General features: G+C 41.7%; 1 protein-coding gene across 1 annotated transcript in view; it reads left to right on the forward strand.

Moving 5' to 3' along the window:
• Window positions 1-16,015, forward strand: part of MDM1 (Mdm1 nuclear protein) — a 106,156-nt gene that overhangs the window by 20,954 nt on the left and 69,187 nt on the right. The window lies entirely within an intron of this gene.

The following is a 16,015-nucleotide window of genomic DNA, read 5'->3' on the forward strand; positions in this document are numbered from 1 at the left end:
AAATTGCAGCTTTGTGAACAAAATATATGTTGTCAGTTTACGCCAGTATGTTTTGGGGTGGTTTACTATGCAACAATAGAAAACCAGAACCTTCTATTTGTTTATACCACTGTTAATTGGATGTCCTGTTACTTGCAGCCAAATGTATCCCTACCTGAAATACTTAGCAGTAGAGAAGGTTTAAAAAATAATGGGATGATTATTCATTCTATTCCTCTTAGTTAGGCCACGGTAATCAAATTGACTGTATACTGACATCACACTTTCCCACTAAAGTTGATGCTGATTCAGTTAGGCAAAGGTTTAATTGACAATAGGACTGGGCCAGTAGATATGTAGAAAAGGAGAAATTTTAGTTCACAGTGTCAGACTACTGTTTTCCTGCTCCTTTGGCATTTCAGTAACAACAACAACAAAAAAAACCAGTATCAATAGCAACAACAATATCAACTATGATTTGTTTAGGCCTTACCATGTATCAAACATACATATCTCTAAAATTCACAACCACTCTGTGAAGGGGGTATCATTATCCTATTTTGTTTTTAAATGAGGATGAGGAAACAGGCTTAGACAGGTATACAACTTACACAAAATCAGAAGCTAGTGAGTCACCAAGCTGGGATGTGAACCCTGATCCATCTGTCTCAAAGATTCTTGATATTGGTCACACTCCAAACAGCTTAAAATATGTCCATGGAAAATGGAACATGCTTAACCCAGACCAATGTGTGTAAAATTTTGAATTTCAGAATGGAGATCATTTGGTGCATGGGTTTTCTGGCCCCCTCAAATCATTCCACTCCGAACATACTACTTCCTAGCAGGTAAAGTTGGCCTGAGCCCCCAGTTTGACCAAACTCTTATCAGTGTTATTAATGTCAGAGGCTGTTTTCTTAATGAACTGCTCCTAGCATTTGACAGCTTTATTATTTCATTAACATTTGCAGGTTTTTAAAATCGATGACTATTTAATGCTATGTTTAATGGGCCAGATTCCTTGAAGAAAAATCCCATTAGTTAGTTCCCATTTTTAAAAGAGTCAATGGTCACTAATTATTGTTGGAATTTATTTAAAGGTTTTAATACAGAGTTTTCACCATAAACTCATTTAGGAATCCAGTATGTAGAAATTAGCAAGATTATTCTAGACTAATATTTGTTCACCAATACCCTTGCCTAACACCCTATGGCAATACTTCATTTTTGTACATATTAGAAATAATGTCTAGATATCACCCATTTTTAAGGGGGAATTATTTTTAAAGAAAGTCTCATAAAGTGTTAAAAGGATTTTTGCTCTTATTATTGAAAAACAAGAGGCATGGTAGGAGGAAGGAGGTAATGGTAGAAACTAAAATGTGTGAGAACTGTGTGCTAGTATATCTGCTTGGTACTTTACATATGTTCTCACGGCAACCTCTGGGCTAATTTATTATAGCTATATTTCAAGGGAGAAGATTGAGTCCCAAGAAGATTAAATAAGATAAAGCCAAGGTAAATTTGTGGCAGAGCCCCAAAATAATTTCTATATTTTTATTTCTAGTCCATTGAAATGGATACTTTATTAATTAAAGACCATATCTGAAATTGTTAGATGAGATTTAAAGATGACGAAGCCTTTTTTAACTTACTGAGTCAACTCAATTGCACAAAATCACTTCTAAATACATTTTTTTATACTTAAAGGTATTCTCATCTTTATTGATTTTTATTTTTTCTCTCACGTTTAGCTATTAGCAATAAAATCCCCAAAGACTTCTGGTATTCTTGAACTTTCTCCTCTTTTAAATTTTTGCTTAAATTCCTTTTCAATGCTCTATTTAAAATGATGACTTCCTTCTCCCCCTCCCAGGTAACCCCAAATCTCTTTTCTGTTTTTTTTCCAATAGTGCTTATCATCATATGTTTATTTATCTGTTTGTTTTCCTCTAACTGGAATATAAGCTCTCTAAAGGTAGATATTGTTGTTGCTGTTGTTGTTTTGTTTTGTTTAATATTTTCTATCTTCAGTAGTGCTTGCCACGTATTAGGCACTTAGTAAATATTTGTTGAATGAATGAAGGAATGAATGTTTTCCAAGATAATGATCATAAATCAAATCCAACTCAATGGACATGGATAGCCTTACACGGAAGATGCAGTATAAATTAAAAATGGAAATCTTTTATCCCAAAGTAACATAATCCTATTTGCATTGATGGAAATACCTAATCAGCTTAGCAACGTAGTCTGGGCAATTTACTCATCCCATAGCACTGAAAATTTAAATCTAATGAAACACTAGGTTTTACAAACTGTAACTCCTGAAAGCTGGTTGCACAAAAGCCAATTTCATTTTTGTGTGTTTATTTGCTCCATATTCAGATCCTTAAACTGCTGGCAAATTGACAGCAGGGTGGAGCAGCACATGTGTCATTGTGCTTATGATATGGAAGGGGTGGGTGTGGAGGCTGAGTTGGGGCAGCAGAGGAGCCCTTGCAAAGAGAAATTACATAAGTGGTATCATATGCAGAAGCAGCCTCTAGGGGTTAAAAATAACTGGGCAGGGAGTGTTAGCCTTTCTTGGATCTGACTCCCGGATTTACTATCCTTAAAGGTCGGTCTTATATCCCTGGGTGGGCTGGAGAGTGTTTAAGTGCTCAAAGTTCCTAACAGCAGCCCTGCAAAATAGCTTAAAGAGCCTGGGAATGTCTTTTTTATTTTTGTTTTTTTTTTGTCCCAAGACAGCAAGATGGTTCTTGCAAAAGTTGAACCAACATCTGAACCAGAGGCTGAAACCCAGCAGATGTTCACACCAGGCCTCTAATGTCACTCCCTCCAGTGTGGTTTCCTTAAACAAATAGGAAACACAGAAAAACAGAGAAGACAATGGCTTTTCCATTGGCAGCTCCAAAGCAGATTAAAACAAGCACTAATTTCCCATCCTATTCCTCATTTTCCTGCCTACTTTTTTAGGGAACTGAATTGTTGATGCTGTATCTTATATTCACGAGGCCTGATATTTTTATTTTTGTAAGCTGTGAAAAATAAGCTGTGACCGCATATCTACCCTGGTGTCAGGGTCCTTGGGAACAAGTATCATAATTTACTTGGCACTAAATCCCCATCTGGCACCTGACAAAATATATATAGTGGAAAGTCATAGTAACATTGTGGGAGTGGTGGGAGTAGGGGTGAAATTTAACCAAGTTTGGAAAACAACATAAATTGCGTATTAGATCTGCCACCTCCCCATGGTGACCCCAAGCCCTGAGCGCCCGAGTCTATCAAGAATCATTTTAGAGTCTTCACGTCACTAGGCAGGGGCAGGGTGCTTCTGTTGCTTGGCCATCTGTGCTCTGGATCTCACTTGATGACACCTCTGGATTATAACCCTTCGCCTCAGTCCTGGGTCCTCTGTTGCCCTCTCCTAGCCAAAGTCTTTCCTTTGGTTCTAAGATGCTTGTAGCATTTCTGCCTCATACACTTGGTATTAGCAGGTAATGCCCTTTATTCCACTGTCTCCTCCTAAAGTCCTGCATAGTCACCAGAAACCATACAAACAATCTTCCACCCATGTAAATGACTGTTTTATAGAAGTATTATCTATTCAAGCTGCAACTGACTCCTTCCAGAGAGAGTCCTGAGTTCTCTCATTCCTGGAGCCAGTATTTCTCAAAATGTCAGGATCATCTGGGATGCTTGTTAAAATATACAAATTCCTACAGAAATACAATTACCTACAGAAATAAAATACAGGGTCCTCAGAGTAGGGCTGAAAATCTGCATATGTAACAAATGTGCCATGTTACAAATATGTAATTTTTTACATATAATACATGTAAACATGTAATTACATAAAACATGTAATACACGTTACAAATATGCAACAAATGCTGCTGCTTCCATCTCAAGATGAGGGTCCAGAGAACTAGTTAAATTCATCCCTCCACACATCTGGTTTAGAATTTTTTCTTAGAGATGAGAATACCTTTTCACCAACAGGGCTGGGAAACCTTAGGAAAAGTCTGCCAATTAAAACAACTCTGACACCAGCCAACCCTCCAACTTCAGCACTCCGAAACAACTGAGCTTTGCTCCTTGGGGAAACTCGAGGCCAAAAACTCCACCATATCTGTCATCCTTATTGTCTTTGGCCATCTTCCCCAGGTCCCTTTGAGGAGCTCCTTGCCCAAGTTAGTTGTGCTCTCCTGTACCCTCAACTTTTTATTGCTCTTTGCCTGCTGTCCCTGAAAATCTTCTACTGCTCCCCTTGTCTTACTGCACCTCATATTCGCCCCACCCCACTCCCATTCCCTCTAGACTCTGGGACTTCCCCTCCATGATGGATCCTGTACCTGAATTCTGGCTCTCCTTGGGGATGCTCCTTTCCCATTATTATTCACAGAACTGGGGGATGGGGGCAAAGGGGTGAAGTTGGGAAAGAGGTGGAATACTCTAAACCAGGTGCCAGGAAACTTTTTCTGTAAAGCATCAGATAGTAAATATTTTAGGCTTTGTGGGTCTAAAATAGGCTCGGTAGCAGCTATTCAACTCTGCCATTGCAGGACAAAAGCACCCATAGACTATGTGTAAATGAGCACGGATATGTTCCAAGGAAACTTTATTTTTGGATATTGAAATGTGAATTTCAGATAATTTCCACATCTCATAAAATATTGTTCTTTTTCTGAATTTTTTTCCCCAGCCACTTAAAAATGTTAAAACCATTTTTAGCTTGAGGGCTGTACTTTAATGTACGTACAGTGTACTTAGGATCTTGTTAAAATGCAGACTATGATCCAGTAAATCTGGGGTAGAGTCTGAGATCCTGTATTTCTAACAGGCTGCCAGGTGATATCAATGTGGCTGTTCAGTACATTATACTTTGAATGAAAGTTACTGCAGTCATGCATAGGAACATCTCCTTTGTATGATTAAATAAATTAAAAATAGTTTAATGATATTGGAAAATGCTCATGCTATAGTTCACGTTAGGTAGAAAGAATGGAAAAAAATGGTAGTTGAGAGAGCAGGTTTTCAAACCAGACTCCCACTGACTAGCTATATGAATCTGGGCACATTTTTTTTTTTAGCCTTTTTCAGTTTCAGTTTCTGAACTGTAAATAAAGTAATAATCTTTGTCTCAGACAGTTGCGGATTTTTAACCAGAAAATGTGCTTAAAAGACAGCACCTAATAAGTACTCAATAAATCTGAGTCATTAATATTTTTAAATTATAAAAGACATTTTAAATTATAAAAGACATTAAACTGTATATATCAAATTAATAACTTTAATTTTCAATGCCTTGGGGGATTTCCTTGCTTTCTTTCTCAGAAACATTTGCAAGGGTCATACCCATTCATTCATTCAAGAAACATTTGCCGAGGCCCTACTTTTCCTGCCAGGCACTGTGCTTTGCTGGATCTGCCAAGATGGGTGAAACACAAGTACACATCAAACAATTTTAGCACAGAGTATGTACTATATGAGAATATTTGCAGCATGCTGGGGGAACATAGAGGAAAGAGCCTTGTGATGGTTAAGCGCATGCATCAACTTGGCCAGGCTATTGTTTCCAGGTGTTTGGTCAAGCAAGCACTGGCCTGACTGTTGCTGTGAGCACATTTCTAGACTTAAATCATCAGTAAGCTGATTTGCACCGATGGTTGATTGTATTTACAATCAACTGAGGAGATTGCCTTCAACAACGAGAGAAGCCTTTAAAGGGAGAACTAATGATTTCGGAAGTCAGAACAATTTCCATTTCTACCTCAGCCAGCCAGCTTCTGGGGAACTCATTGAAAACCTTCATTGGAGTAACCAGCTTACCGCCTGCCCTGTGGAATTTGGGCTTGCCCAACCGACAGCCACAGGAGCCAATTCCTACCAAAAAAAAAAAAAAAAAAAAAACCCAGAACTTATAATGTTTACATTATACATATATATACATATACACACACACTCTCACAAACATTGTCTGTCTGTCTCCTGTCAGTTCGTTTCCCTAGAGAACCCTGACTAATACAACATTTCACTCTGCTTTGAGGAGTGGGCAGAGGGATACCAGACAAGAAGTGACAAATAAGCTGGGCCTCAAAGGGTGGCTATGAGTTTGTAAATGGAGCAGGGTTCACACAGGCAGAGGGGAATGCTGGGAAAGTCCCGAGAGCCTAGATCCGGTGGGTGTGTGGGAGTGGCCAGGGACGAGGCACCGACCAATCAGAGCAGAGGCAGGCTTTTAAGTCATAGAGGTTTGCGCTGGCTGGGCGTCAGCCCTGGGAGGGCCATTATCCCTTTCTGAAAAAACATCCCGGCAATGACCATAATACAGCCAGGAGGGAGTCTGAGAAAAGACTGTGCCAGAAAATCTTCGACCACTTTTGCTGGAGTCACAGAAAGACTGGGGGGCCCTGGTGCAGAGCCAAGAATCTCCGGCCTCTGAGGCTTGCCCCTGAGGAATACAGAGCCTGGATGAGGGTTCTCTGTCTCCTGGACCCAACAACAGGAGGGCCAAAGGAAAGGGAGCTCTGTAAGTGGGTCTCTGGGAACCTACTTGGCTCAGTCATTGCAAACTAGTGTCTGTGACAAGTGGGAGACTCCACCGAACTGCTGGGGCTTGCGTGAGGACATCCCGGTGCCTGCCATCAGAGAGTTTGTCTACTAGAGGAAAGAGGATAGAAATCACTACATCACAGGGTAAAGGGAGTACAACTGAATTGAGGGAGGCAAAAACAAAGTCCCTACAGAACTTTACAGGAAGGAGGAAACGATCTTAAGGAGTGGGGGTGGGAGCCCCAGGTGAGCTCCACGGAGGGACCCGTATGTGAGATGACCTTAGAGATGTGCGTTTCTGTCTCCGAGTGTTCCCTTCCGGATCTCTAGTTTGTTGGGGAGGCATTTGGGCCCATTTTTATAAATAAATAGTTTGGGTCAGTGGCACTGGAACTGACAGTAGGTTCCTGACTTGAACTTTTAGTGCCCAGAAGGGGCCAAAAGCTGCCATCTGAGAGGGCCACAGGGAGAAACTTGCAATCAAGGAAGATTTGCTTGACAACTCCAGAATTGAAATTTAGAAACGGTTCCTGGCACTATCTCTTCTATTTTCCCTTCTTGATCCCTTGAGGGATTCTGTCCTCCATAGCAAGGCTTCTGAAGTAAAGGGTCATGTGTGAGACACAATGGGCCTAGCAACAAGGTGGGTAGGAAGGATGGTGGGTTTTTCATTTGGCGTGGTACATTTGGGTCCTGACTCACTGCACCCTAAGTGGCACAGTGCTGGCTCCTGCCCACTCTCCTCTCTGTTAATTCCTCCTTTCTTGGTGGTGTGGGATGGGCTTTTGCCCTGGTACCCTTTTAAACCCTGCCTGATTTTGAATTGATTTTTCTCCATCTCCCCTTCCCTAAATTGAGAAATTGATGTCTAGCCTTATCTGGGCCTGTCTGGTGACCCTGGAGACACCCAGCCAGGTTGCTTAGCCTGAAGGGGGGTGTTCCAGTTTGCTAATGCTGCCAAAATGGATTGGCTTTTTTAAAGGGGGTTTATATGGTTACACAGTTACAGTCTTAAGGCCATAAAATGTCCAAGGTAATGTATCAACAATCGGGTACCTTCACTGGAGGATGGCCAATGGCATCCGGAAAACTTCTGTTAGCTGGGAAGGCACGTGGCTGGTATCTGTTCCAGAGTTCTGGTTTCAAAATGGCTTTCTCCCAGGACATTCCTCTCTCAGCTCCTGTGCATTTTTCAAAGTGTCCCTCTTGGCTGTAGCAAGCTTGCTCCTTCTGTCTGAGCTTATATAGTGCTCTAGTAAACTAATCAAGGTCCACGCTGAATGGGCGGGGCCACACCTCCTTTGAAATTATCTAATCGGAGTTATCACCTACAGTTGTGTGGGTCGCATCTCCATGGAAACACTCAGAGAATTACAGTCCAATCAACACTAATACTTCTGCCCACACAAGATTGCATCAAAGATAATGGCATTTTGGGGGACATAATACATTCAAACTGGCACAGGGGGTTTGCACTTGGGACAGAAAGCTGAGAAGAAGATACGGAGGAGCTGTTCCCCAGACCAGCCAGTGGACCAGGCTTGGACTCAAGGGAGAGGGATCTGCAGACAGAAGCTGAAGGTGCTGTTTTCTTCTTTTTTTGTTTTTTTTTTAATAAGGAACTAACTCTTTTAGGTAAAGGGCCACAAGGTCCAGGTAAGAAAATGCTGCTCAGCCTGTATCTAGACATTGTTAATCCCTTATAGAGCTAGAGCTTAGAGAGTCCTGAACATGTTTCCTGAATTGTCTCAGCTTGGGTGTTCCCATAGTTTTGGGGAAAAGGGACATATTCCCTGCAATAACTCATTTCATGCTGTTGGGTCAAGCAAGCCCTGGACTCATTGTTACTATAAGGGTATTTTGTAGATGGGTTAGCATCTATAGTCAGTTGATTACATCTACAGATGATTGCATTTACAATCAACAAAGGAGATTGCCCTCAGTATCGAAGGGGTTCTCCTCATTCAATCAGTTGGAGGTCTTAAAGCCAGAACTGATGATTTCAGAAGTCAGAAAGGAGAATTCCTGCCTCAACATCAGCCAGCCAGCTTCTCCTGAGGAATTCAACTTCACCATCATCGGAGTTTCTGACGGGAGGCCTACCCTGTGGAATTTGGACTTGCCAGTCCCCAAAGTTGTGTGAGCCAATTCCTATTAAAAAAAACTCTTAATATTTACACACACACGTGCACACACACATATTTCCTGTTGGTTCTGTTTCTCTGTGGAACCCTAACACATTCCCCATAGAAGATAGTTTGCCACCTGAACAGTTGTAAATTGCACCCTAGGCAGGACAGCAGAATTCTTACGGAGGGCTAGCATGAGGCACTGCTCCAAACAGTTGCTTGCGTAACAAACATCACTGATGATGCTGGGATATAAGAACTTAAGGGGATTGGTGGTCAAAGATGGTGGCATAGAGAGGAGTGGAAGCTAAGTAGTCCCCCTGGAACAACTACAAAAAACCATAAATAACTAGTAAATAATTCAGAATAACTGCGGGGGTACAAACGAGACCGTCCACTCATCATACCAACCTGAATTGGGAGGAATTCCCGAGAACACAGCATAAAATCTGTGATATACCAAGGTAAATGCAGATGGAGGGGGATGGGGGAGGCATGTTGGACGCTTGACATTGGTGGTGTTGTCTGATTCTTTATTCTACTTTGATTTAGGGTTATTTTTCCTTTTGCTGCTTCCTAGCTGTCATTTTTTTTCCTCTTTCTTTTGCCTCTCTGCCTTCTTTGACTCTCCCTCCTGCCTTGTGGAAGAAATGTAGATGCCCTTATATAGATAGCAGTGAAGGTGGTGAACACATAAATGTATGACCATGCAGAGAACCATCGATTATTTACTTGGGATGGAATGTATGGTGAGTGAACAAAACCATATTAAAAAAAGAAAAAAATGGGTTGATGACAAAACCTCGAGGGCAATATACTGAGTGAAATAAGCCAGACACATAAGGACAATTATTGGCGGGTCTCACTGATAGGAACTAATTATAATATGTAAACTCATAGACATAAAATATAAGGTACCAAGATATAGGATGAGGCTTAAGAATGGGGAGTGGTTGCTTAGTATGAGCAGAATGTTCAATTAGGATGGACTTAAATGTTTGGAAATGAACAGGGGTGTCAGTAGCAAGATGTGAGAATAACTAACAGCGCCGAATGGTGTGTGAATGAGGTGGAAAGGGGATCAGAGTCATATATGTCACCAGAAGGAAAGTTGGAGGTCAAAAGATGGGAATGTATACAACTGGATCCTATGGTGGGCAATGTCCATGATCAACTGTACAAATACTAGAAATTGCTTCCACGAACCAGAACAAATGAATGCAATACAATTAGAAGTTAATAATAGAGGGTCATATAGGGAAGAAATATATACCTATTGCAAACTATATACTACAGTTAGTAGCATTTCAACATTTTTTCATAAACAGTAACAAATGTACTATACCAATACTATGAGTCAACAATTGAGGGGGGTTGGTTAGGGATAGGGGAGGATTAGAGTTTTCTTTTTTTCTTTTTTCATCTTTCACTTTATTTCTTGTCTGGAGTAATGAAAAGTTTCTAAAAATTGAACAAAAATTAAGTGTGGTGATGGATGCACAACTGTATGAGGGTACCCAGGGGCAAGCGATTGTACACTTTGGATCTTTGGATAATTGTATGGTATCTGAACAATCTCAATAAAAATGAAAAAAAAAAAAAGAACTTAAGGGGCCTGTTTGTGAACATGTGTGAGATATCCTTGGATGCCCCCATGCATAAGTGTGGCAGAACAGACTGTGAGCTGTTATTGTTAATATAACCTCATTTGTACCCACTGGCTGAGAAGGGCTGGAGAAATTTTGAGATACATTTGTAAATGCTTATATATACATCTGAAATTGATGTTGAAAGCATGTTCTAAGAAAGAACCCAGTCATAAAAACTCTGGGGCACACATAGGTCTCGGTGAACAGGTGCCACACTTAATCTGGATATGAATCAGCAAACCTGTAATTATTTCTCATAGTTTCCTAAACCACCTTTGTCAATAAGTAGAGGCAGGGCATGTGACTGGTCCATCAAATGGAGGAGTGCAGTAAGCTGGAATTTTACTTGTAGATGGTCTGTCTCCTCCACTAGACAGTATAATTGAGACTCTGCATTTTGTTCACTTCAGTATCCCCAGGGCCTAGATCAGTGCCTGGCACACAGTAGGTGCTCAATATTTGTGACTGAGTTAATGAAGGAACACCTGGGTTTTATGTATGAGATGGATGCCGTCTCTCTCCTTCTCCGTTCCTGTTACTTGGGTCCCTGGCCTACAGAAAATTACATCTCAGCGTAGAGACTGTGGGTGAATATCTGGGGCATTACGGGTGAGTATGTTGGTGTGGGTTTTTGTCTGGAGGCCCCGGCTCAGTAGACAGCTCCAAAGGCTCTGAGGGACTTTCAGAGAGAATACCGTGCAGTTCATTTTTCTTAAACATGTCATTTTTACCATTATGAAAATAACACATGCTTGTTAAGTAACGATTGGAAACTCTAGAAAGGTGGGAAAACTACCCGTAATCACTTCACCTGAACATAAATCCATCCTCCTTTTTCTCCTGGATTATTAAAACAGGTGTTAAACTTGCCCCCATGCCTCCAGCCTTGCTGTGCTCTAATTTAGTCACGGGGCTGGGAAGAGATCTTTCTGAAACACGAATCTGATCATGTCACTTCCCCCAGCCCACTTTTAAAACACTTCAAAGCCTTCCTGTTGTCCCTAGCGTACAGACTGCTCAATAGGGTTGGCTCTGCTTGTCTCTTCAGCTTCCTATCCTCCGAGCTCCTATCATAGGACACTGTTGCCAAATGGAATTTCCTTTAATTCTTCAAACAAGCTGCATCTTCTCCTGCTGCTTCTGGTCTTTTTCACAAGCTGTTCCCTCTACTTGGAACCCCCTCCATCTTTCTTGGTCCTATTCTTTCTCTTTTTTTGGACTCTGTTTCCCATGTTCATCTGTTTTTCATCTCTTCTCTCTCTGATTCAGAATTTGGATACTGTATTATTTCCCCTGAAATCCTTCACCAACTATTCTCCTCCTTCCTCCTCTCCCTACCAAATCCAAGTTTTGAGGTTTTCCTGAAACTTTCCAAAACCCACCGATTTCTTCTGTCATATGGCTTATCACACAGTATTTTAACACTTCTCTGTGAGGCCATCTCTCTCTCTCCCCAGCACACAGTCCAGCATCCGTTCATCAAATAGATCAAGAAATTTTGTCACAGTGAACTTAAATTGAACCATTATTTACATTTCAGAAACATTTCCTCCTAACCTTTGGTTTAATTACATTGTTGCTGTCCTTTTTATATAAATGTGATTCGATGATATAAATTTTATGTAAGTATAATCATATTATATAATCATTATACGAAGTATTTTCAGTTCTACTCAGTCTTCATACACATCATTTTTAATGACTGCATACTACTCCATCAAGTGAATGAACTTTGGTTTACTTAGTCTGTATTTTAGACTTAAATATTTTATATGTTTTTTGCCTTTTACAATTTATTAGTAATATTGTTATAAATAACTTTTGATACCTTTGGTCATAATGCTTTTTCATATTTTGAATTATATCCTTAGAATGTCAGAAGTGAAATTTCAGGCTCACTGGGCATTTAATGTTCATAATACTTATGTTCATAATACTTATTGCCCAATTGCCTTCCCAGAGGGTCACATCAATTTATACTGCCACCAGCAATTTATTTGAGTGTTCATTTCACTCATCCTCACCAAGCATTAGAAACTCAAAGTACATGCACCTCTCAGAGGCAACAGCACCAAGGACACGGGTGACCTTGGCCACTCTCCTGCCTTCCAAGGGCACTGTCTCAGTTTTAGCTCGTGCAGTGCAGGTTCCTTTCCCAGTCCTCATTCCACTGGGCTCTACAACCTTGAATAGGGTATTACATCACTCGGAGCATCTGTTTCCTCATTTTAGGGGAATGAGATAATCTTGAAGGCTGCTCTGTTTATTCTCTTTTAGACCCTTTAATTGGACACAAGGCAACCTTCACTGGCATTTCCCACTGAGAATTCTGTCAGTGCACACACACACACACACACATACACAGAGCTATGAATAATTTGAAGCCCACCTGAAGGCAATAGCCACTGAGACTATCTTCTCACACACCTCTTTTTTCCTGGTTTTCTGATTCATTTGCTCTTCCTATACGTTATAGCCTTTATTCTCACCCTCCCTTCCTACTTATTTCTCTCCCTCCCTTCTTTTCTCCCTCCCTCCCTCCTTCTTTCCTTCTTTCATCCATCCATTCATCCAATTGTTCAACAATTTATCAAGCACCTATGAGGCCAAGCATAAGTGTTGGGGAAACATGGAAAATTAGGCAGTAATCCCTGCTTTCATGGAGTTTATATTCTTATGAGGGGGAGATAGACTAAAAATAACAACAAACAAACCCATACATTAAAAGTTACACATTGTGATGGGCATTAGAAAGAAAACAGACAGACTATTTTGAATATTGGGAAAAATCTTTAGATTGGGTGATACCTACCTCCCTCCCTTTCTCATAACTCCTTAACTCAGTAAGGGGCTTGTTTTTCTCCACAATACTTCTTGCCCTCTGGTAGAGTATGGGAAAGAGTATTTCCTGGTTTGCTTGTTTATTGTCTGTGTCCCCCGATTTGAATGTAAGCTCCATGAGGGCAGCGGCTTTACTGGCCACACCTGGACCGGCCCACTGAAGGTTCTCAGTATTTGCCAAGGGACAGCCTGAGTGCAAGTCCTCTTGGGAGGTGTGGGGAAACTGTAGCTTCAGGATGAGGAAGAGTAGTCTGTAAAGACAGGTGCTGGGGTTCAGGCAGAGGAAACAGTGTGTGCAGAGGCTTCTGGGGAAAGGGCTGGAAAAAAGCCCAGTGCGGCTGGGTCAGAGTGAGCAAGGAGGACAGGAGCACAAGATGAGGTTTGGCAGGCGGGTGGGGGCACTATCATGTTAGGCCTTGTAGTCTTTGATCAGGGTTTGGATTCCATTCAAAGAGCAATGGGAAGCCGTTGCAAGCATGCTTTGATGGGACACTGGGCCATGCCTCCCTGCATCGGCAGAATATAACTAACTATACTGTGGGGCAAGGGGTGGGGGAAGGAATCCACATAGTGAGTTCATTTACATGATTTTGTCCTCACCCTGTGACCTACAATCTTCCTGCCGAGTGTGGAGGACCAGACCCCTTCCAAGCCTATTGTTTTAGGACCCTGTAATTATCAGGCTGCAAACATGTAACTACTCTCCCCTAGTCATCATGTTTCCTTATGTTTTGATACCCAGCCTCTAGTGGTTGACCCAGATGGGAAACCTCACTCCTGCAGAGTAGTCCAAAGTTGCCTTTTTTAGGATGACAATATATCTGAGGCATATTTGGTGATTTGGGGGAATGTCAGTTTTTGTGTGTGATTTCAACGTGAAAAGTGAAGCCACAGATTGCTCTTGAAATCTGTTCTTTGGCCTGATGACATAGAATTTTGTCCAGGCAGATTTATTTTTCCCCTGACCTGTTTAGGGTCTGGTTGAGAGTCTTGTTGTGAGGATTCAACAGTAGAGGTGACCCTCAAGGAAGATATCCCAAAGAGTGGGGCCAATGGAAAGGCCCTCCAATTCGCAGCCTTTGTCATCCAGCAACCCTTGGAGATGCCTTCTGCATGGCCTCTGACCCCTGAGGCTTTGGTGCCAATCCTTCAGCCATCCCAGTGATTGACCACAGCTCCCTGCTACTTGCACGGGCACCTGTCCCTTGTCTGGCTGCCATATTACTGGCCCTTTCCTTCCAGTCCACTTTATGACCTTCTCGCCTACTTGCTGCTTGGATCCCCTTTGTTTGCCTGTCCTGGAATGCCAGCCATTTGGATCCAGCATTTATCAGCAACCCTCAGTTAAGCCAAGCCATTAGGTGTCCCTGGCGGATCTATTTCCCTTTGTCCAGTCCTTGTCCTTGAGCAACACCTGGGAATCCATGGGATCCGCGGGACTGGAAGGTGTGGGATTAGTACAGAGTAAAACAGAAAGTGTGCGTGGACATTTGGGTAGCCTGCAGATTCAGGAGACTGTAACACGGGACACATTAGAGGCACCATTTCCCTTCTTTCTGGAAGAGATGGAGGGGGGTTGTCATTTTTTTTTTCCATTGTGAGGAAATGGCCCTGTATAGATTTTATTGTTGTAATTGAGTTAAATTTACAACAGACTTAGTCTGCCACATATTTAATAGAATACCTAATTGGTACTGAGTTGCATGGCAATTAGGAACACACTGTAAGCAATTTACTGATGTATTATTTCTTTTATTCAGCTAAACCACAGTTTGTTTTTCTCATCTCACTTTACTTCTCCAGCATCTATATTTGGCATCCATAGTATTCCCCGATAGTGCTGTATTAATAACATGTGATTGCATAGCACTTCGTAGTAACTATTATCCTGAAGGGGAAATTAGACACAGAGTCCAGACGGATAATTAACAAGTGGAAGAGCCAGTACTGGTGTTCTGACTTCAGCTCCTCATTCTTTCAACAACATGAGGTGCTGTTGCATAATCGCTCTCACCCAACACGCCCAAAGGTCTTAGGACCTCATTTGCCAAAGCTGGGGGAGTGGCTCAGGAAGGGTAAGGGCTTTCTTGCCCTAAAGGAGGATCTGAGCTCTAGATCCTGGGGGCTAGTGGTCTTAAGGCAGAGGGTGGGAGGGATGGAATCAAGTATAAAGGAAGTTGGGCTGTCAGCACAACCTCTGCACTAAAAAATGCAGAACAAGTTTATACCGGGTGGGTTTTATTATAATATCAGGAAGAAGAAGAAATTCTCATGCTAAAGAATGGTTCCTCTCACTTGCGTACTTCCCAAAGAGATATAGCATCTTATAAAATTAGAGAGAAAAGGCAGAAAGGAAAAAGAATATAAGGAATCTAGGCTCTGGGTATTGGAGGGGATGGAGGTGGGGAGAATGCCTTAGGAGGATGGGGAGCAGGTAGAGCAGTTAGTGGAAGGGTGTGTGTGTGTGTAGGGGAAGGGAGCTGTATTGGGAGATTGAAGACAGACTTCCTGAGGCAGAATGTTGCCACGCAATCCAGCATGTTACAAAAAGATTAATTTTCTTGTGAGTCTTTTCTACTTCAGAGTTCCACACCTATTCTTTTGGGAATAGGGTTTTTCTCCACTTGTTTCCTGCTGTGGAACTTCCATTAATTGGCTTGCCAAGGGCAGCGGGTCACACTATCTAAGATGGCAATCAGACAATTGCTTAGTGGCCACTGGAATAAGCAGCTTACTTTAGACAGATGGAACAGTGGTAGGAATTTGTACTCTACTTGGTGACAGTCAGGTGGACACTGTATTTTTCTTGGTCATTGAACCCACATACAACCACAGAGCAGGCGACAGCAAAGTGTG

The sequence above is a fragment of the Choloepus didactylus genome, chromosome 8 (assembly GCF_015220235.1).
Source record: "Choloepus didactylus isolate mChoDid1 chromosome 8, mChoDid1.pri, whole genome shotgun sequence".
NCBI classification, from domain to species: domain Eukaryota; kingdom Metazoa; phylum Chordata; class Mammalia; order Pilosa; family Megalonychidae; genus Choloepus; species Choloepus didactylus.